At 43.9% G+C, this 23,601-nt stretch overlaps 2 non-coding genes across 2 annotated transcripts; both read left to right on the top strand.

Annotated features, from left to right (window-relative positions):
* Positions 1–6,277: 6,277 nt before the first annotated feature.
* LOC138848399 (U1 spliceosomal RNA) lies at positions 6,278–6,441 on the top strand. The gene has a single exon (XR_016224433.1). It is a non-coding gene; the product is annotated as a U1 spliceosomal RNA (small nuclear RNA).
* Positions 6,442–12,800: 6,359 nt separating this feature from the next.
* Positions 12,801–12,963, top strand: LOC149121339 (U1 spliceosomal RNA). The gene has a single exon (XR_016224435.1). It is a non-coding gene; the product is annotated as a U1 spliceosomal RNA (small nuclear RNA).
* Positions 12,964–23,601: the final 10,638 nt, after the last annotated feature.

Genomic DNA, 23,601 nt, shown 5'->3' with positions numbered 1-23,601 from the left:
CTTCCTTGCTTTGGCTTAATCCTAAGCTTTGTTAGTATCATGTTTTTGAAGGACATGTGAAATGTCTTCCATCCCGGATTCATGCTATAATGGCTGGCCCAGAGCTTGGGCGATCTCAATCCTGGAGCCAGGAACTTCTGAATCTTTTATGTTGGGTGCTGGGTACCGAGCCCTTAGGCTATTTTCCACTGCTTTCTCCGACTGTTAACTGGATCCAAAGTAGAATGGCTGAAGTTCCGACCGGTAGCCTCAGATTCGTCGGGCACTTATGACGTCACCAAAAGGGGCTGAGCTATGTATATGAGCGCTATGTCTTCTGGTCTTGTCCACACTCTACATAGATTTCTTGGGTTTTTGAAAGCATTTCAGTATACAAAATGTTATTTTTTGGCTGTTAAAATTTCGGAGAAACCTCTATGTCACAAGTGATGGTCTGGAACTTTGTAAATGCAGTGACCCTATCTGTAGAGTGTATGGAATCTGAGTGTAATATGTCAAGCAGTCCTTAACACTTATATTTACTTGGCAGGGAGAGGTACCCTGATCACGAACGTGGTTTACCATATCTGGCTTTCCCTGTACCTCAATGCTTTCACCTCTCTACCATTCCTTTATTATATATGGCATAATTTTAGTTCGTTTCCAGTTGAAAGTTTTCTTATTTTTCTCATTTGAAAATAGGATGATAAGCAAAAGTTTATCATAACCCATTAAAGAAACTAGGGGTGAAGTAGATTATGTGGAGAATTATTAGAAATGGCTAGTAGACATGTAAATATTAGGAAATAGAATCATTTACTTGTAAAATGATTTCAAAAATTCATTTTCCAAGTAGTCTTGCTATTTCAAAGAAATATATTGGTTTAAGGTATTGATCATATTTCCTGTGAACTTTGCTTATGAATGTTTTAAAGGTTTTTTTTTTTAATTTTTTATGGTGAGTGCTTTAGGATTTTTTGCATAAATTGACATATTATTTTGGTTTAGGATCTTTAAGATGGAGAGCACACCTTCACTGACACCCTTTCAAAGATTAGGACAGATACAAAATGGGGGAGGGAGGAATGTTATTACCTACAGGTTTAGGAGGTACATACTATGCTTGAAGGTCACACAAGAGGTTCATCACTGGGAGAAAGGATCTGAAAGACAAACATAGATCCAAGTCTTTGTTGTGGTCCAAGGCATTACTCAAGGAGATTCCCCATGGAGCATTCTTTTTGGTGGGTTTAAAGTAAGTAGGCATGAGCTTCAGGAAGTCCTCCTGTGACAGAAGTGACCAGTACAGCTCACTTGTGAAGTCCATGCAGGGTGCTGGCAGTGAAATAGTCTGTATAATGTCTCTGTCTCTGCCTCTCTGTAACTCTGCTTTTCAAATAAATATTTAAAAAAATAAAAGAAAAGAGACACCCCAAAATGAAGGTCTCAAAATTAAAGTTTGGTCCAACCTTCTGCCGTACTGTGTCACTGCGGCTGATTCTTCCCCAAGGCAAGCAATGGAAACTAGAATCCCTCTTCCCCAACGTGGGTTAGAGAAACCAGAGCCTCTTTTCTGCAAAGCCAGCCATAAAACCCAAAAGTATTGCTCTTAACTTTTCCCCACTTCGCTGTGTAAGGGTTGCCCAAAGGGTGCCAGCACTGTGGCCTAGAGGGTTAAGCTGCCTCTGCAATGCTGGCATCCCATCTGGGTGCCAGTTTGAGTCCTGGCTGCTCCACTTCTGGTCCAGCTCCCTTCTAATGAGCCCCTGCACCTGCGTGGGAGACCCAGATGAAGCTCCTGGCTTCAGCCTGTTGCTGCCATTTCCGGGGGCGGGGAGGAGGAAAGACGAACCGGCATATGGAAGATATCTATCTCCTTCCCTCCTCCTCCCTCTAATTCTTTCAAATAAAAAAAAAAGTTGGCCATAAAGAAACTATGTTTGATTGATTGTCTTAAGACCCCCATTGTATTCCAGGAAGGGTCCTGTCCCCTACCCTGAAGGAAGAGAGGGGAAGAATCTGGACAGGCCTTGCTGTTTCCCCACTCACTCTATTATTATCATCATATCCTTTTTATCCAATCATGTTTCTGTTCAGCTGTCCAAGCTTCACTGAACCTAAGCATATAAATGGATAGTTTACCTTGGGTCTTTAAAGCCTCTCCCATCACATAAAACCATGATCAAATACATTTGTTAAGGCTTTTCTACTGTTATTCTGTCCATTCACAGTTTATCTCAGCTGATTCAAATATTGAACCTTCAGAGGGAAAGTTTGAACTTCCCTACAAAATGTACATCATCTTTCCTCCCTTGACTATGTATTGTGTCCCTTTACAAAATGTTAATGAGAGCTTCTTGTTTCTTTGTTTTTTTAACGTCAGAGTTTTAGAGAGAAGGAGAGACAGACTGATCTTCCCTCCACTGTTTCACTCCCCAGATGGCCACAAAGACCAGGGCTGGGCCCGGCTGATACCAGCAGCTTTTTCCAGGTCTCACACATGGTTAGCAGGGACCCAACCACTTGGACCATCTACTGCTGCTTTCCCCAGGCCATTAGCAGGGAGCTGGATTGGAAGTGGAACAGCCAGGACACGAACTGTCATCCCTGTCTGGCATTGCAGCTTTACCCTGTGTGCCACAACGCAGGTCCTGAGAGCTCCTTGTTAAAAAGAATTTCAAGGTGTTGGTAGCAGAGTATTAAACCAAGTAAGGAGGGGCTGGTGCTGTGGTGCAGCGGGTTAACGCCCTGGCCTGAAGCACCGGCATTCCATTTGGGGGCCGGTTTGAGACCCAGCTGCTCTACTCCCAATCCAGCTCTCTGTTATGGCCTGGGAAAGCAGTAGAAGATGGCCCAAGTCCTTGAGACCAGAATTAGCTCCTGGTTCCTGGCTTCGGGTCAGCACAGCTCTGTTGCAGCCAACTAGGGAGTGATCCAGTGGATGGAAGACCTCACTCTCTCTTTCTCTTGGTCTCTCCTCTCTCTGTGTAACTCTTTCAAATAAGTAAATAATTTTTTTTTAAATGAACCAAGTAAGGAGTCCCAAGTGCAGGATCCTGAGCTAGTACACAACTCACTTGCCCATGGAGCCAGCCAGATCTGACCTTGACTCTCCTCTCTATCCCCTCAAAAACATTTAGAGTTCTGTAGATCTCCACTCTTAGGCCCTGGTAAATCTATGATAGCTCTTTGTTTTATTTTTCCTCTAAATTGGTACTATAGGCACATTAATTTTTCCATCCTGGGACCAGTGCTGTGGTATAGCAGGTAAAGCCCCGGCCTGCAGTGCTAGCATCCCATATGGGCAATGATTCGAGTCCTGGCTGCTCCACTTCTGATCCAGCTCTCTGCTATGGCCTGGGAAAGCAGTAGAGGATGGCCCAAGTCCTTGGGCCCCTGCATCAGCGTGGGAGACCTGCACCAGCTTGGGAGACCTGGCTCCTGGCTTCGGATCAGCACAGCTCTGGCCATTGCAGCCACCTGGGGAATGAACCAGTGGATGGAAGACCTCTCTCTCTCTCTCTCTCTCTCTCTCTCTTTCTGCTTCTCCTTCTTTCTCTGTGTAACTTTGACTTTCAAATAAATAAATAAGTAAATCTTTAAAAAAGTATTTTCCATCCCTCTTGCTGATCAGGTGTGTAGTATCTAGGTAGAACACATTCCTCTTGGATTACAGTGCCCATTTTTACAGGGCCAAGTCCTGTCCCCCTTTTATTTCATTCCTTAACATTTACTTTAATTACATGTATATAGAGTTCTTGATAAATAACGCATAGAAACGTGCCCTTAACCTCCAACCCAGTTCCCAGGTACCCTTTTATTCCCTTCATACCTTTTGTTGTTCTTTCATAAATAATATTACATTTTTCTTCACACTCTTTGAGACCTGTCTTAAATGTCATCACTTCAAGGGAGCCTGCCCTAGTTTCCTCTGGAGAAGTTCTCTCTCTCTCTCTCTCTCTCTCTCTCTTTTATTTGACAGATAGACAGTGAGGGAGAGAGACAGAGAGAAAGGTCTTCCTTCTGTTGGTTCACCCCCCAAATGGCCACCACGGCCGGAGCTATGCTGATCTAAAGCCAGGAGCCAGGTGTTTTCTCCTGGTCTCCCACGTGGGTGCAGGTGCCCAAGTGCTTGGGCCATCCTCCACTGCCTTCCCAGGCCACAGCAGAGACTGTGGCTGGAAGAAGAGCAACCAGGACTAGAACCCAGCACCCATATGGGATGCTGGCACCATAGGCAGAGGATTAACCAAGTAAGCCACAGTGCCAGCCCATCTCTTGTTCTTTTTATAGCAGCCAGGGTTAGGAAAGATCCATTGCATAAGAAACTCTGCTATCCTTGGCAGGGGTTTCTTGCCTCAAAGAATGATTGATCACAGGATGGTGCAATGAATAGGAATTCTACTTGAGATAAGAGATAAAGAGGAACACTAGGGCAAGATTCACATTTCCTGTCTGCCTGCCTGCCTTTCTTTTTAGATTTACTTAAAAAGCAGAGTTAGAGAGAGAGAGAGAGAGAGAAAGAGAGAGAGAGAGTCTTCCGTCTACTAGTTCACTCCCCAGTGGCCACAATGATAAGAGCTGGGCTGATCTGAAGCCAGGGGCCCAGAGCTTCTTCCAGGTCTCCCACAGGGGTACAGGAGGCCAAGAACTTGGGCCATCTTCAGCTTCTTTCCCAGGCACTTTAGCAGAGAACTGAATCGGAAGTGGAGTAGCCAAGACTCATAAAGGATGCCAGCACTGCAGGTGGCTCCGGGTTTCTTATTTTCATTTGCCTTATCTTTTCTACTTCCCTGGGTTCTGGGTTCTTCAGAAAGAGAGATTAATCCTTACACATTTTACCACTCTTAAGGCCCTAACAATAGGAATACAGCAAACTCTTGTCGAATGAATGGATGAAATGGATTGTGAACATTTAGTTATTTTTTCAAAGATTTTATTTATTTATTTATTTGACAGGTAGAATTAGAGAGAGAGAGAGAGAGAGAGAGAGAGAGAGAGAGAAAGGTCTTCCTTCTGTTGGTTCACCAACCCAAATGGCCGCTATGGCTGGCGCTGCGCCGATCCAAAGCCAGGAGCCAGGTGCTTCCTCCTGGTCTCCCATGCGGGTGCAGGGCCCAAGCACTTGGGCCATCCTCCACTGCCCTCCTTGGCCACAGCAGAGAGCTGGACTGGAAGAGGAGCAACCGAGACTAGAACCCAGCGCCCATATGAGATACCAGCGCCACAGGCGGAGGATTAGCCAAGTGAGCCACGGCGCCAGGCCCGACTGTGAGCATTTAAAAAATGTGTTCATCAAGTGGAATAAGGCTGGATATACTATTAAATTTAAAGGTACTCTTTCTGTGCCTGTTGTAAAGATGGAGATAACAGTTGTACCTACCTCATAGAATGATTATGAAGATTAATGTGTTTACATTATGTAAAATACTTAGAACAGTGTCTGACATATAATAAGTGCCATGTACGTGTTCCCAGCTACTACCATTATTATGTTTAGTACTATTAAATATAATTACATATAACTTTATTACTATTACATATATCCACACTCAAAAAATAAGCATCTGATTACTACGTTTATGAAAGAAAACGTCAACAATAGTGTGCTAGTAGGCTGCAAGGTGAAAAGAAACAGCAAGAATTATCATGCTAGGGCTAGCCTTGTACTGCTGGCAACCCCTTTGGGGTGTGCCAGTTTGAGTCCCTGCTTCTTGGTGCTTCCCATAAAGCTCCCTGCTAAGACACCTTGGAAGGCAGAGGAGGATGGCCAGGTACTTGGGTTCCTGCTACATGTGTGATAGACATGGATGGCTTTCCTGGCTCGTAGCTTCAGCCTGGCCTAGACCCAGCTGTTGCAGGCATTTGGGGGAATGAAACAACAGATAGAAGATCTCTCTTTCTGTCACTCTGCCTTTCAAGTAAATAAATAAATCTTTACAAAGAAAAAAGTATCGCATGCCATTACACTGTTTACGAGCTTCGTCTTTAGGGAAAGAGGAAGGACTGATTGTGAATGCGGAAAGTGAGTCCCAGGGCTGACGTCATCTGTGGAGGCGGGTGATATGTAGATGAAGAATTGCAGTGCAGACTGGGAAAGGGTGCTTCTTCCATGCTTGTATGTCTCAGAGTGTAATTTGGGGAATTTTCAAAGGCTGCTGATTTTTCATAGGTTTCAGAGTGTTTTGATTAATTTCACATCATTATATGCAGCTTTTAGCCGAACATTTATGTGGAGACCATATGTAAACAGTGCTGTGTACAGCAGGCTATGACAGACCTCAGGACTCAACAACTCATACTTACCTGGCAGGGGAGATACCATGATTATGATGGTCTTCTTCCCAGTGTGAGGCTCATCCATTGCACTCAGGATGTGCTGACCCCTGCAATTTCCCCAAATGTGGGAAACTTGACTGCATAATTTGTGGTAGTGGGGAACTGTGTTCGTGCTCTCCCCTGTTTTCTTTGGTCTGAAGAAAAGTTTTCAGTACTGTAAAGGTTAGTCATTGTGAGGGAAGTTGTGCCTTTGAATGAAGCTCTTACAGCAGCTAACTGCTCTTGTGAAGGGGTGTTTTTTAGACATAAGGGCCATTTTATGTAATTTGGTTGACAAGTTTATAGGTATTGTGCTGGTTTGGTGTAGAGCATTGTCTGCTGAGGTCTCTCTTTTTTTTTTTTGCCTTGTGACTGAGGTGATTTTCCTCAGCATGGGCATCCATCTGGATCATATTGCTATTTTGAGAAAAGAGCAATTAGGTTTCTTGTGCTGGTTCTCTAGGTTGATTTGAATTCTGAAACAGCCAGGGTATGCTATTCTCTTGAACAGTGATTTTTCTCTAAATCCAACCAATTGCATTGTAGTTTTGGGTCACTATTTGTTAGTCCTTTCTACTTAAGCATTTAACAGGGGCTGTGCCTTGTCTACTGCATTAAAGCCTCTGGCATTCCATATGGGTGCCAGTTCGAATCCTGGCTGCTACACTTCTGCTCCAGCTCCCTGCTTATGGCCTGCCCAGCACCAGCCATTGTGTCCATTTGGGGAGTGAACCAGTGGATGGGAGATGTTTTTCTCTGTAACTCTACCTCTCAAATAAAAAAAAAAAATTAAGATTTATTTATTTATTTCAAAGAGTTACAAAGAGAGAGGAGAGGCAGAGAAAGAGAGAAAGAGAGAGGTCTTCCATCCTCTGGTTTACTACCCAGTTGGCTGCAACGGCCAGAGCTGCGCTGATCCAAAGTCAGGAGGCAGGAGCTTATTCCAAGTCTTCCACTCAGGTACAGGGGCACAAGGACTTGGGCCATCTTCTACTGCTTTCCCAGGCCATAGCAAAGAGCTGGATGGGAAGAAGAGCAACTAGGACTAGAACCGACATCCATAGGGGATACCAGCGCTTCAGACCAGGGCTTTAACCCGCTGCACTACAGCACTGGCCTCCAGCTTTGGTTCTAATTCCAGCTTCCTGCTGTTACAGAACACTCCCAAGATGGGTTGGAGGAATTGCCACATACTATTGCTTTCTATTTTGGTCCATTCAGTACTAAAGAGAATCATTTACAATCCATTATCTGTTCTGCAAACGCAGTGGACTTTGTCCCAGGTCATTGTATGTTTCTCCAGGCCCACTGAATTTCTCTAAAAATCATTCACTGTCTCCCTAAAAATTGTTCTCATTGACTCTTCTTTCCCTACCTTATGAAAAAGCATTGTAAGCTCCCGATTTGTTTGGGTAGTGGGTAACTGCACTGTAATCACCACTAAACACATAATAGATCTATGTATCTTCTCCTGTGTAATCTGTTTGTCGTCATTGCATTCCAGGGGAAGCTTTTCCTTTCATTCCTGTATTTATTAGCATGCAGAGACATGAGATAACAAAGTATGAGGCTCAAAGAAAGGGCTCAGAAGATTGAAGCTCAAATAGCATTTTGAGCTACAGAAATAGGAGCTTGAGGTTTCCTGGGTGGGTAGGTGGTAAAGCATGTCATAGAAGTGTGAGGGACTACTGAACAAAGGTGGTCCTATGCAGATAATGTCTCCCAGGTAACACTCACCTGAAGGTCACCTGCAATACTCTTTGTCAGGGCCAAATGCCAGATCCCCAATCTCTTGTGAAAAGATCTTTCCTAGACAAATAGATAGAAAAGCCTTCGTTGCACCCACTGTTTACTAGCATATATAGATGTGAGTTTACTTTTACAAAAGGACTACTTTTTTAGTGTCATTCTTGTGTCTGCAGTGCCTCAGAATAGCCACCTGGAAATAAACTCAAGTATACTTTAGGATTTCCTCTTCTGATCTCCCTCAATATGCAAGTGTTTGGCATGACTGTACAAAATACATCCCCACAGATTTTCAAGACTTCCCTTTGGGAGTAATGCCACTGTCATTGAGAAATGTTTAAATGTGGAGAAGTTTTGAAACACCTGGGTAGAAGAAATTAAAAACATGTGTAAAGAGAAGCAGGTAAAGCTGGCGCCTGCGGTGCCGGCATCCCATATGGCGCTGGTTTTAGTCCTGGCTGCTCCTCTTCTGATCCAGTTCTCTGCTAAGGCCTGGGAAAGCAGTAGAAGATGGCCCAAGTGCTTGGGGCCCTGCACCCATGTGGGAGACTCAGAAGAAACTCCTAGCTCCTGCCTTTGGATCAGCGCAGCTCCGGCCATTGCGGCCAATTGGGGAGTGAACCAGTGGATGGAAGACCTCTCTCTCTACCTCTGCCTCTCTGTAACTCTGCCTTTAAATAAGTAAATAAATCAAGGAAGGAAGGAAGGAAGGAAGGAAGGAGAAGAGAAGAGAAGAGAAGAGAAGAGAAGAGAAGAGAAGAGAAGAGAAGAGAAGAGAAGAGAAGAGAAGAGAAGAGAAAGAAAAAGAGAGGCAGAGTGATAGTGGTGAGGAAATACAGAGATCTCCATCTGTTGGTTTACTCCCCAAATGGCCATCACTTCACGGTCAGTGCTGGGCCAGCTAGGAATTCCATTCAGGTCTCCCATGTGAGTGGCTGGGGCCATCTTTCACAGCCCTTCCAGGCACATTAGTACTGGCCCCAAATAAATCTTTCTTTAAAAATATATAAAAAGCCTAACCGGGGCCCAGCATTGTGGTATAGTGGGTAAAGCTTCTGCCTGGGACACCAGGATCCCCCATAAGTGCCGATTCCAGTCTGGCTGCTCCACTTCCAATCCTGCTCCCTGCTAATGGGCTCGAGAAAGCAGTGGAAGATGGCCCAACTACTTGGACCCCTGCACCCATTTGGGAGTTCCAGATGAAGCTCCTGGCTTCTGCCTGGCCTGCCCTTGCCATTGCAGCCATTTGGGGGAATGAACCAATGGATGCATGATCTATCACCTTCTCTCTCTCTGTGTCTTTCCAATAAGTAAATATATCTTTATTATAAAAAGTAAAAAGCAACCAATCATTACTCACCTGAAAACTCTTCTGTGTCTCCCTTTTGCCATAAAGTCTGAGTTTTCACTTAACTGCTGAGCCAGCCTAAGCTCTAGATGCACTTGACTCCTAATGTAGTTCTAGCTTGCTCCATTGGCTTTTTCCATTGCAGACATTCATTCACTGCACAATCTGTCTCTCCCAAGCTTTGGGCCTGCTGCACTCCAAAACTGAAGCTCTCCCTTCCTTTTTCCTCACACCTTTCAGGTTGACATTCTCTTAATTGACAAAGAAAAGATGTTTATGTTTATTGTATATAGCATATTGTTTAGAAATATGAATACATTATGGAACAACTAAATTGAACTAATTAACATATGTGTTACCTGGCATACTTATCACTTGTTTGCGGTGAAAACACTTAAAATCACTGTCAGGGTGGGCATTTGGCCTAGCAGATAAGCTTTTAAGCTAGGGGTGCCAGCATCCCATATTAGACTACCTGGGTTTGAGTCCCAGGTTCAGCTTCTGAGTTCAGCCTCCTGCTAATGTACATCCTGGTAGGGAGCAAGTGATGGCTTGGGTACTATGTCCCTCCCACCCACTCATGTGGGAGACCTCGATTGAGCTTCCAGCTCCCAACTTCTGACCTGGCCTGGCCCCAGCTGTCATGGGCATTCAGCAGGTGAACCAGAGGATATGAGCTCTATCTAAAAAAGATTGACCAGGGGTCAGCATTGTGATACAGTGGGTTAAACTGCTGTCTACAACACTGGCATACCACATTGGAGCAATAGTTCAAGTCCCAGCTGCTCTGCTTCCAATTCAGTTGCCTGCTGATGCTCCTGGGAAAACAGCAGAGGATGCCCCATGTACTTAGGCCCACCACTGCTGCAGCCATTTGGGGAGTGAACTGGCAGATCAAAGATCTCTGTCTCTCCCTCTCTCTCTGTCACTCTGTCTTTCAAATAAATACATCTTAAAGACAGATTAGCAAAAAAAATATTACTCTCAGGAATTTTCAAGATAGCAATAGATAGTTATTAAGTATAGTCACAATATTGAACTGTATAGGTCTCTTGAACTTACTCCTCCTTAAAAGTCAGCATTTTGGGGCCGGCGCCGTGGCTCACTAGGCTAATCCTCCGCCTTGTGGTGCCGGCACACCGGGTTCTAGTCCCGGTTGGGGCGCCGGATTCTGTCCCGGTTGCCCTTCTTCCAGGCCAGCTCTCTGCTGTGGCCAGGGAGTGCAGTGGAGGATGGCCCAAGTCCTTGGGCCCTGCACCCCATGGGAGACCAGGAAAAGCACCTGGCTCCTGGCTCCTGCCATCGGATCAGCGCGGTGCGCCGGCCGCAGAGCGCCGGCCACGGCAGCCATTGGAGGGTGAACCAACGGCAAAGGAAGACCTTTCTCTCTCTCTCTCACTGTCCACTCTGCCTGTCAAAAAATTAAAAAAAAAGAAAGTCAGCATTTTACTAAATGCCAAAGGAGGACAAAAGGAAACAAAGAAAATAGAGTAAATTTATAAATACAGGCTCTGCTTGAAGGGACACACCTAGAAACTGAACAAGTAAATAAATTGCATCTGATGTGACTAGGCCAATGCACTCAAATGCAGGATGCTTTCTCCTAGACATTTCGGTTTTTCTCTGTGAGCAGGGCTCTTCATTCTTTTCTGAGTAATGAATGAAGGTCTCCATCCAGTAGTTTATCTTTTTGGAGTTTGTCCAAACTTGGAGAGCCTCTCCTTAAAATCTTTATCCCTGGCCAGCGCCATGGCTCACTAGGCTGATCCTCTGCCTGCGGTGCTGGTACTCCAGGTTCTAGTCCCTGTCAGAGCGCTGGATTCTGTCCCAGTTGCTCCTCTTCCAGTCCAGCTCTCTGCTGTGGCCTGGGAAGGCAGTGGAGGATGGCCCAAGTGCCTGGGCCTTGCACCCACATGGGAGACCAGGAGAAGCACCTGGCTCCTGGCTTCAGATCAGCGCAGCGCGCCGACTGTAGCAGCCATTTGGGTTGGTGAACCAACAGAAGGAAGACCTTTCTCTCTGTCTCTCTCTCACTAACTCTGCCTGTCCAAAAAAAAAAAAAAAAAACAAAAAAAAAACAAAACACTTTATCCCTTTGTCTCTAAGTTCCTTCCCTCCCTCCTTCCCATCCTTCCTTGTTTAGCAGTTATTTTTGTTTGAAAGGCAGAGAGACAGACTGACAGAGATCCATTGTTCATCTGCTGGTTCTCCTCCCAAATACCTGCCAACAGACAGGGCTGGGGCAGGCCAAAACTAGGAGCCTGGATTTCCAGCTGGGAACACAACTCCTGAGCTATCACTACCTCCCAGGGTGCACATCATCAGGAAGCTGGAATTGGGAGTGGAGCTGGGACTCGAGGGTGGCTTTGTCCGGGCCCATTCCTGGTCGTTGTGTGCATTTGGGGATTGAACCAAAAGATGAGAGCTGTCAAAAGGGGGGGGGGGGGGGAGAAGGCAAAGGGTTTTTAAAGTCTGGCAAGCAATTAAGTTTTGTCATGCTTCAGGGTTCTTTATTTGTGAAACAAATAAAAAAAAAGATTCTAACTCCCACCTGAGTTACAAAGATAACATGTAAAGTGGGGTGCATAGTAAGCACTCAGTAGTGGATGGTGGCTGTTAGTATTGGTTTGTTTTCAGGTTTTCATTGGGTTGCCAGATTCACAAGTTATAATTATGTGTTACAGTTTAGGCTGTTGCTTTGCTACTTTATTTGGTTTAATTATCACAAGTACTTCTCCAAGGTCAGTGATGCGTATTTTCCAAACAGGTTCAGTGGCTAGAACCTTGTCTAGAGTTGTCCAGTGTGAACACTGAGTTGCAGTCCAGATCTTGGGTTCCAGAACCCCTACTCTGCAGTACATACACCCAGCTAGCACGCCCTGTTCCTCGCTTGCAACAGAGATGGTCTGCTTGGAGCGTCAGTGTACTGGGAAGGCATGAAGTTGCCTCGGGAATAAAATCCTATCCATGCCCGTTTGCTAAAGTTGAGCTCTCAGCTGTCTACCTGAAGGTCTTTGGCTACGCGAAAAGCTGGGGGAAGGCTGCCTTTTTGTCAGAAAAATAACCCGGTTTCAGGTTCCTCAGCGCGGGCAGGAGGAGCAGGTAAACGGGATAAAGGGCGCGGTCCGCCGAGAGGAAGCCGCTGGCGTGCGCCCAGCGGGGCTGGGCCTGCGTATGACGTGACTCCAGGAGGTGGAGTATGTAGATTAAAGACTCCGAGCGATTTTGGAAGTGCGTTCCCTGAAGACATAGTCATATCATCTTTATCACAAGTACTAAGCTATAGTGTGAAAATCTCTTTTCTTTTGGTTGGTAATTCGCAGGTAAAGCCCCAGAGTCGTTTCAGGAACGACCCGAACTGTACAGTGTGTATGCATCACTGGGCCCATGCTGGGGGCACCTGCAACTCATACTTACCTGGCAGGGGGATATGCCACAATCACGAAGGTAGTTTTTCCAGGATGAGGCTTATGCATTGCACTCCCGATGCGCTGATTTCTCCAATTTCCCCAAATGTGGGAAACTCAGCTGTGTGGCTTCTGGTAGTGGGGGACTGCATTTGCATTTTCTCCTGGTGTTGGTGTTTGAATAGTAGATTTCAGTATCCTTTTTCACGACTTTTGTTTGTTATTGGTTCTTGGCTCTCTGTGTGGATGTGGTCTGGGTATTGCATGGGGGTGCAGGAGTCCAAGTATCTTCTGCTATTTTCCTAGAGCTGGATGAGAAAGGGAGCAGATGGGACTTCAACTGCCATCCATTTGGCCAGTGCTGTAGGCTGTGTTTTTAACCTACTGCGGCATAGCACAGGCCTCTAGGCAATTGATAATGCACAGGAATTATTTTTCATAGTCTCCCACGTGAGTGCATGGGCCCAAGGACTTGGGCCATCTTCTATTGCTATCCCAGGCCATAGCAGAGAGCTGGATAGGAATTGGAGCAGCTGGGACTCGAACCGGTGCTCATATGGGATGCTGGCGCTGCAGGCCAGGGCATTAACCCACTGCACCACAGCGCTGCCCCGAGGGCCTTTTTTCTGCATCACTGCAGGATGAGAGGCAGCAGGAGTGGGAGGTGGAGAAGTACAGGGACAGTGGGAGGTGCAAAATGGGCCCTGAACTGATCCATTTATAGGGAACGTATTCCTATGAATGAATTAAAAAAAAAAAAAAAAAACTTGTTCCCTCAACAATAACAGCATTCATTCCATTCATGAGGAGGGAGTAAACATAACCTAAGTAGCTCTTAAAGGTCCCAACTTCCAGTAGCTTCACATTGGTGATCAAGTTTCCAATACATGAACTTTGGGGGACACATTCAAATCATAGCAGTAGGTACAACACTTGATTTTGTATGAATGATAGTCAAGTATAGTTTCAAAGTGTACAAAGTAAAATGTCTGTGCATGGTTATTGTGTACAGTAATAGCTAGCAACTACAGAGAACTCCTGGTGTGCCAGGCACTATTCTAAGGACACTACACATATTAGCTCACTTGAAATGCTCAACAACCATCTGGTTATTTTAAGCTGCATTTTACAGATGAAGACGTGGAAGTGTATCAGTGTTGGATAATTTCTCTAAGGTAACAGGGAAGTAACAGAGCCAGAACTTCAGAGTCTGAAGTATGAACTTAACTACTACTTAATACTGTCCTCTCTCTCCATATATATATATATATATACTTGAGCCATCATCTGCTGCCTCCCAGGGTACGTATTAGCAGGAAGTGGAATAGCCAGGACTCAAACCAGGTGCTGTGATATGGGATGCTGGCATCCCAAACAGCAACTCAACTGCTGTGCCACGTATCTACCCCCAATCTTAAATATATAATGACTGCATATTTGTGTTCTAACATTTCAAAGTCAATAGTTTCCAAAATTTAAAAAATAATTAAAAATTAAACAATTAGATAAAATGGGAGAAAGCAGATAAACAAAAATAAAAATTATCTTAATGACACAATGTTAAATTCTTCTTTTTTTTTTTTTTTTAGAATTTATCCATTTATTTGAAAGGCAGTTACAGGCTGGCGCCACAGCTCAATAAGCTAATCCTCCACCTGCAGCACTGGCACACCCGGTTCTAGTTCTGGTCAGGGCGCCGGATTCTGTCCTGGTTGCCCCTCTTCCAGGCCAGCTCTCTGCTGTGGTCCGGGAGTGCAGTGGAGGATGGCCCGAGTCCTTGGGCCCTGCACCCCATGGGAGACCAGGAGAAGCACCTGGCTCCTGGCTTCGTATCAGTGTGATGTACCAGCCCCAGCGCGCCGGCTGCGGCAGCCATTGGAAGGTGAACCAACGGCAAAAGGAAGACCTTTCTCTCTGTCTCTCTCTCTCACTATCCACTCTGCCTGTCAAAAAATAAAAAAAAATTAAAAAAAGGCAGTTACAGAGAGGCAGAGACAGAGATAGAGAGAGAAATGCTGATGAATAGTCAGTTCTTCAGTCTCATCAATCTCATAGAATTTCATTAATTTTTACATAATCTTCTTCATTACAGTTGGCCCTTTGTATCCATGAGTCCCACATCCATGAATTAAACCAACCAAAGATAAAAAATATCCTCAAGAAATAAATAGCATCTGCACAAAATGTGTACAGACTTTTTTCTTGTCATTTTTCCTGAACAATACAATATAACAACTATTTATATAGCATGTATATATTAGCTATTATAAATAGTCCAGAGATAATTTAAAGTATAGGATAGAATGAATCTGGGCTATATGCAAACACTCTACCATTTTTATAAAAAGGACTTGAGCATTGAGGGATTACTGGGGTTAGGGGGAGGAATCCTGGACCCAGATCTCCACTGATACCCAGAGACAACTGTATTTATCAAAGTGGGCAAGTTTCTACATGTGAAAGAATCTAAGTTTCTTCATTGCATTTCTAGCTCAGTTAGAATAGGCCTGTTGTTCTCTTTTGAAACAGGATGTCACGGACTGTTCATCTTCCAGTACCCTGTCCTGTTCAGCTTAGTACCTTAAGAAATGACTCCCTAGAGCTCAGCTTCTTGAGTATGTTAAACAAGGGAATTATGTGAAAGTTAAGAAAATTCTTAAGAAAGGTAAGTACTGTGCTGAGATGACAGAAGCAACTTGATCCACATTTCTAAATAGTGTTTGGAAGAAAATCAGGGACATCATAAAGCTATGAGTGAGTTTTTTGGGAAAAAATCTAAACATTAAATTTAGACATGAAATGTTCTCTGCTACTGCAGTCATACTGCTCATTAGAAGTCTTAAAGCCTTGTTAGGAGGCTGGTTTTCTTTCTTTCTGTTTTTTTTTTTTTAAGATTTATTTATTTGAAAGGCAGAGTTACAGAGAAGGAGGGAGAGACAAAGAGAGAGATGGATCTTCTATCTGCTCATTCACCCCCCAAATGGCTGCTATGGCTGGAGCTACGCCGATCTGAAGCCAGGAGCCAAGTGCTTCTTCCTGGTCTCCGACACGAGTTCAGGGCCCAAGCACTTGGGCCATCCTCCACTGCCTTCCCAGGCCACAGCAGAGAGCTGGAATGGAAGAGGAGCAACTGGGACTAGAACCCAGCACCTATATGGGATTCCAGTACCACAGGTGGAAGATTAGCTAAGTGAGCCACAGCACTGGCCCGGTAGGTTTGTTTTCATCCATGAAGACCTTTTCTGTGCTATGGCCAAGGCTGGAGACTTAAGTAGCACCTCAGTAGGAGTCCTTCTTCTTCCTGTCTGGAGAAGCAGAAAACAAGATCACGTAATCACCCAAAGGAAAATAAAACCACAGCCATGATAGGTGCTGCAAAGGAGAGGTCTACATGTGTGGGGATCAGAGGTTCCAAGATCTAAAGAAATAAAAATAGTTAATAATGGAAAGAAGATATGGAAGAACATTTCACATTTTTAGAGATTTTTGATGGGAGAGAAAGAACAGATGTGAGCTGAAATGGACGCAGGGAGATGCAGAGAGGAAGTCATGACCTGCAGGAAGGACTTTGTTAAGAGACAGTCACAGGTTTGGTCTTGATCCTGACAGTAGGGACATGCTGCTCAAGTATTTAGTGGAGTAGGGTTAAGTTGGTAATGTCAAGAACTGAGGCTTTACCCTCTTTGCAAGCTAACAGTTATCTGTTATAGTTTTGTGGGTGCTGGAAGAAGATAATATACCCCTGGGTTAGAGAGAAAGGACACATTTTCACTCCTGCAATAACAATAAAGTATTGTCATTTTTACATCTGAATCCCAGTTCCTACAGAGCAATGAGAAAGGCCAAGTAATGCCTGCCTACTCTGTGTTGCCTGATGGGCCAAGAGCTTAAGAAACTCAAGCTTAAGGAGCTTGAGTCTTGTAGAATGGACTGTAAATCTTCCTGATCTTTATCCCAGAGGAAAGACATATTCTTTCTTTATATATTTGAGAGACAAAGAGCTTCCATCTGCTTGTTCTCTCCCCAAATGCCTGAAACTGCTGGGGCTTGGACAGTTGAAGCCAGGAGCTTTGAACTCAATATGGATCTCCCATATGAGTGGCAGAGAACCAGGTACTTGAGTCATCACCTGCTGCCTCCCAGGGTGTACATTAGCAGGAAGGAGCTGGTACTCAAACCTAGGCACTCATAATCAACATTTGGGTGTGCCAAGGGCTATTTTTTATTTATTTTTAGAAGACTTATTTCAGGGCTGGTACTGTGGCATAGGGGGTAAAGCCTCTGCATGCAGTGCCAGCATCCCATATGGGTGCCAGTTCAAGTCCCAGCTGCTCCACTTCAATAAAGCTCTTTGCTATGACCTGGAAAGCAGTAGAAGATGGCCCAAGTCCTTAGACCCCTGCCACCCACATGAGTGACCTGGAAGAGGCTCCTGGCTCCTGGCTTCAGACTGGCACAGCTCCAGCCATTATGGCCATGTGAGGAGTGGATCAGTGGATGGAAGACCTCTCTTTCTCTCTCTACCTCTGCCTCTGCCTCTATGTAACTCTCTCTGCCTTTCAAACTAAAAAAAAATGACTTGTGTCTTGGGACCAGAACTTTGGCATAGAAAGATATGTCTGCCTGCAGTACCAGCATCCCACATGGGCACCAGTTTGAATCCCAGCTGCTCTACTTCCAATCTAGCTCCCCGCCAGTGGCCTGGGAAAACAGTGGAGGATGGCCCAAGTGCTTGGGCCCCTGTACCCACATGGGAGACCTGGAAGAAGCTCCCAGCTCCTAGCTTCAGATCATCCCAGCTCCAGCTGTTTCTGTCACTTGGGGAGTGAACCAGCAGATGGACGACATCTCTCCCTCTCTCTGTAATTCTGCCTCTCAAGTAAATATATGTCTTAAGGTTGATGTATATAACATATACATATATATGTAAATAATATCTAAGTATTAAGACATATATTTATTTGAGAGGCAGAGTTACAGAGAGGGGGAGAGAGAGATCTTCCATGTGTTGATTCACTCCCCAAATGGCTGCAACGTCCTGGGCTGAGGCAGGTTGAAACCAGGAGCCTGGAGCTTCATCCAGGTCTCCCATGTGGGTGGCAGGGGCCCACACACTTGAGCAATCTTCCATTGCTTTCCCAGGCACATTAACAGAGAACTGAATTGGGAGTGGAGCAGCTGAGACTTGAATCAGAATTTATAATGGATGCTGGTGTCACAGACAGTGGCTTAACCTGTTGTGCCAATGAGCAGGCAAGCATCATCATAACTGCTATGCCAAACACTCACCCCAAGGAGACATATTCTTTATTACACAGAATAGAAAACAAGCCTACCCTTTGCTGTGGAGGGAGATAGCCATATTTGGCTTCCAAGTCTGTTCAACATACAAAGTCTCCACAAGATCCTTCAGAACAAAGGATGATGTGCAGAAATGCAAGAACCATGGAAAAATCATCCCTTAAGAGTGACATGATTAGAATAAAACCTGAAAGGAAGCCTGGCTGCTGCTTGGAGAGTAGATTGGAGGGAACAACTGTGTGTATGGGCTGTCACGTGCAGCTGAGAGATGACCGGTTGGCCAGAAAGGGGTGATAAGAGCTAGAGGAAGATGGGTGAATTTGGCAGTATTTGAGGGGTGAATCAATGGTATGTATGACTGGTTGGTGTGAGCAAAGTTGTCCGGTTCACCTTGTTGTGCTTGTGTACATGGATCCTTGAGGGAGGGACCTGGAAGAAACCTAGTTTTAGGGAGTTGGCAAGAGTTAATTCTGTTTAGACACGTTGAATTTGAGATGCTTTTGAGACAAGATGTCAATCAACTAGTTGCCAGGCAAGCAGATTGAAATCCTGGTCTGGCACTATCTCTTTACCTAGGCAGAAACCACTGAAGTTTTCTGTTCCTCCCTTGTCTTCATGCCTGTAAAACAGGGATGATAATAATAAATAATGCCTTTACTTCCTGTTAGTTGTGATGAAGGGGCTGTAACAAGTGGGTGGAAAATGGAATTAGAGTAAAATATTCTTTTTCCATGAACTTTTTGAAGGCCTCTTGTTTTAAATGATGGGAATATGAAAGTTAACAGTGGCAAGTTTCTGGCCGGCACTGCAGATCACTAGGCTAATCCTCCGCCTGAGTCACTGGCACTCCAGGTTCTGGTCCCAACTGGGGCACCGGTTCTGTCCTGATTGCTTCTCTTCCAGTCCAGCTCTCTGTTGTGGCCCGGTTTTTTATTTTTACATTATCATTTAATAAAATTTTGGCAATGCTTTCATTAAACCAATGATAACTTCTGGTTAATCTCTGCCACTTAATAGAGGTGGGCACACTTGCTTATATATTTCCATGTTTAGACATTTATTCCTCTGTGGTGAAGTTGATGTTTTCTCTATTTATGTATCCTGTATTCATTCTATCACTCCTTTTTCTACAGAGCAATGTAGAAGGAAAGCCAAGAAATTTTCTTTTAAATCCTTGCATTTGCATTTTCTTCCAGGTATGATTCAGGGCACTTCCAGATATTTCAAAGAGCAAAGAAAATTAATACATCACCTGCAAATTATGTACTTTTTAAAGCATATTTGTTTCATTCATTTGAAAGACAGAGTCATAGAGAGTGATAGAGAAAGAAAGTGAGAGAGAGAAAGAGAGTCTTCCATCTGCTGGTTCATTCCGCAAAAGGCCACAATGGTCAGAGCAGAGCCAATCTAGACAAGAGGCAGGAGATTCTTCTGGGTCTCCTGCATAGTTGCAGGGGTCCATGCACTTGAGTCATACTCCAGTACTTTCCCAGTCATATTAGCAGGAGCTGTATCTGAGGTGGAGAAGCTGGGACTCAAACTGGCACTCATATGGGATGCTGGCTGTGGGTAGGGCTTTAATCCACTGTGTGATAGCACTGGCCCCTGTAAGTGGTTTTCGTAATTATTCCCCAGCTTGCTGTCAGTTTTCTTTTTAGATTTATAATAATTTATTAATGGAAATGGAAAAATAAAGATAAATTTTATTCTCAGGGAATATAAAGAAACAAGATGAATGATGAATTTATCATGACTATCAAGCATTGCAGTTATCCAAGATAAGGCAATTTGGTCTCTCATCTTTCTGTTGCCATAGCAAAATATATATTTGTTATATGGTTTCAGTTGAAGCTTCAAGGACAATATTCTAAATTTTGGGGTCATGATGTCCAATACAGTCTTTAGTGTTATACAGATGATGTAGTGGGCAGTGTTTTAGTGCCACCCTGGAAATAAACACTTAGCATTCTGCAAGGGAAAGAGTTACCTAGGGCTAAACCACAAATAAGTTGCATTTATTTTTTAATTGTTAGAGTAATGCAGTCCTTAATAGTTTGAGGAGTTGAACTTGATTCCAAGGTAGAGTAAGGACTATGTGGGGGAAATAATCTACTGCAGGTTCTTTTATGTTTTAAGATTTTTTTTAAAGATTTATTTATTTATTTGAAAGTCAGAGTTACCCAGAGAGAGGAGAGGCAGAGAGAAGAGAGGAGAAATCTTTCATTCGATGGTTCACTCTCCAATTGGTTGCAATGTCCGGAGCTGCGCTGATCTGAAGCCAGGAGCCAGCAGCTTCTTCTGGGTCTCCCACATGGGTTCAAGGGCCCAATCATTTGGGCCTTCTTCTACTGCTTTCCCAGGTCAGAGCAGACCAGCTAGATCAGAAGTAAAGCAGCTGTGTCTCAAAACAGCACCCATTGGGATGCCGGCACTTTAGGTCAGGGCATTATAAAAAAAGCAAAAGCTACTTTCTATTCCTTCTTGAATCTCCTCCCTTATTTAAAAATATTTATGAGCTTGATAGAGAAAGAAGTTGATGGACTGAGAGAAAGCTAGAGAGCTCCCATGCACTTCTTCACTGCCTAAATAATCATATCAAGCAGGGGTGGGGCACAACTGAAGCCAAGAGTCAGGAATGGAATCTAGGCCTCCCTCTTGGTTGGCATCACCATTGCTTCCCCTGGTCTGCATTAGCTGGGAGCTGGAAACTGGAGGTGGCACTGAAATCCAACTTTGGAAATTTGATGCAGAGATAGAGTATCTGAGCTGGCATCATAAACACTAAGTTAAACGCCTACTGTCTCTTTTAAAATATTTTTGTACAACAAAAACAAAGCCAGAGGCATCACAATACCAGATTTCAGGACATACTACAGGGCAGTTGTAATCAAAACAGCATGGTACTGGTACAGAAACAGATGGATAGACCAATGGAACAGAATTGAAACACCAGAAATCAACCCAAACATCTACAGCCAACTTATATTTGATCAAGGATCTAAAACTAATTCCTGGAGCAAGGACAGTCTATTCAATAAATGGTGCTGGGAAAATTGGATTTCCATGTGCAGAATCATGAAGCAAGACCCCTACCTAATACCTTACACAAAAATCCACTCAACATGGATTAAAGACCTAAATCTACGACCTGACACCATCAAGTAACTAGAGAACATTGGAGAAACCCTTCAAGATATTGGCACAGGCAAAGAATTTCTGGAAAAGACCCGGGAGGCACAGGCAGTCAAAGCCAAAATCAACTATTGGGATTGCATCAAATTGAGAAGTTTCTGTACTGCAAAAGAAACAGTCAGGAGAGTGAAGAGACAACCGACAGAATGGGAAAAAATATTTGCAAACTATGCAACAGATAAAGGGTTAATAACCAGAATCTACAAAGAGATCAAGAAACTCCACAAAAACAAAACCAACAACCCACTTAAGAGATGGGCCAAGGACCTCAATAGACATGTTTCAAAAGAGGAAATCCAAATGGCCAATAGGCACATGAAAAAATGTTCAAGGTCATTAGCAATCAGGGAAATGCACATCAAAACCACAATGAGGTTTCACCTCACCCCGGTTAGAATGGCTCACATGCAGAAATCTACCAACAACAGATGCTGGCAAGGATGTGGGGAAAAAGGGACACTAACCCACTGTTGGTGGGAATGCAAACTGGTCAAGCCACTATGGAAGTCAGTCTGGAGATTCCTCAGAAACCTGAAGATAACCCTACCATTCAACCCAGCCATCCCACTCCTTGGAATTTACCCAAAGGAATTTAAATTGGCAAACAAAAAAGCGGTCTGCACCCTAATGTTTATTGCAGCTCAATTCACAATAGCTAAGACCTGGAACCAACCTAAATGCCCATCAACGGAAGACTGGATAAAGAAATTATGGGATATGTACTCTTTAGAATACTATACCGCAGTAAGAAACAACGAAATCCAGTCACTTGCAACAAAATGGAGGAATCTGGAACACATCATGCTGAGTGAAGTAAGCCAGTCTCAAAAGGGACAAATACCATATGTTCTCCCTGATCGGTGACAACTGACTGAACACCAAGAGGGAAACCTGTTGGAGTGAGGTGGACACTATGGGAAATGGTGGCTTGATCAGCATAGCCCTGACTGTTAATGAACAACTTAATACATTATCCCTCTTAGTAGTTTTTTTGTCTGTTCTACTTAATATGACTGGTTTAATTCTGTAATTATCACACAGTTATTCTTAAGTGTTGAAAATTAACTGAAATGTGATCCCTGTTAAACATAAGAGTGGGAATAAGAGAGGGAAGAGATGTATAATTTGGGACAGGCTCAAGCTGACTTGCCCCAAATGGTAGAGTTAGAAACATACCAGGGGATTCCAATTCAATCCCATCAAGGTGGCATGTACCAATGCCATCTCACTATTCCACGTGATCAATTTCAGTTCACAATTGATCATAATGAAAGGACTAAGAGTCAAAGGGAGCACATAAACAAGTCTAGTACCTGCTAACACTAACCGATAGAATAAATAAAGGGGAGAGTGATCCAACATGGGAAGTGAGATACTCAGCAGACTCATAGAATGGCAGATGTCCTAAATAGCACTCTGGCCTCAGAATCAGCCCTAAAGGCATTCGGATCTGGCTGAAAAGCCCATGAGAGTATTTCAGGCATGGAAAGCCAAGACACTCTGGCAAAAGATCTCTGTGAGTGAGATCCCAGTGGAAAGAACAGGTCTTCAAAGAAGAAGGTACCTTTCTCTGAAGGGAGGAGAGAACCTCCACTTTGACTATGACCTTGTCTAAACAAGATAAGAATCGGAGAACTCAGAGGGCTTCCATAGCCTTGGAAACTCATGACTGGAGCATAGGGAGATTACTGATGCCATAGACAGGAGTGTCAATTGGTAAAGTCAACAACAGGAGTCCCTGTGCACTTACTCCTCATGTAGGATCTCTGTCCTTAATGTGCTGTGCATTGAGATTTAATGCTATAACGAGTACTCAAACAATATATTTCACTTTGTGTTTCTATGGGGGTGCAAACTGTTGAAATCTTTACTTAATGCATACTAAACTGATCTTCTGTTAAAAAAAAAAAAGAAATTATCAACTCCCAACTTGACTCTCACTGGGATTAAACATGACAATAGGTCTGATCTGATTTCATCATCATTTAAAAAAAATCATCTATTATTTTTCACTTTATGTTTCTGTGTGGGAGCAAACTGTTGAAATCCTTACTTAATGTATACTAAGCTGATCTTCTGTATATGAAGAGAATCGAAAATGAATCTTGATGTGAATGGAAGGGGAGAGGGAGTGGGAAAGGGGAGGGTTGTGGGTGGGAGGGACGGTATGGGGGGGAAGCCATTGTAATCCATAAATCGTACTTTGGAAATTTATATTCATTAAATAAAAGTTAAAAAAAATATTTTTTCTCTGCCGTAATTGCATTGACTGTGCATGGTGTTTTCCTGGAAATTCTTCTCTGTTCAGTC

Source organism: Oryctolagus cuniculus, chromosome 17 (genome assembly GCF_051225735.1).
Source record: "Oryctolagus cuniculus isolate XC-2025 breed Fujian yellow rabbit chromosome 17, ASM5122573v1, whole genome shotgun sequence".
In the NCBI taxonomy this organism is placed as follows: Eukaryota; Metazoa; Chordata; class Mammalia; order Lagomorpha; family Leporidae; genus Oryctolagus; species Oryctolagus cuniculus.
Note: the sequence above shows the minus strand (reverse complement) of the source record. Positions and strands in the feature narration are given on the sequence as shown.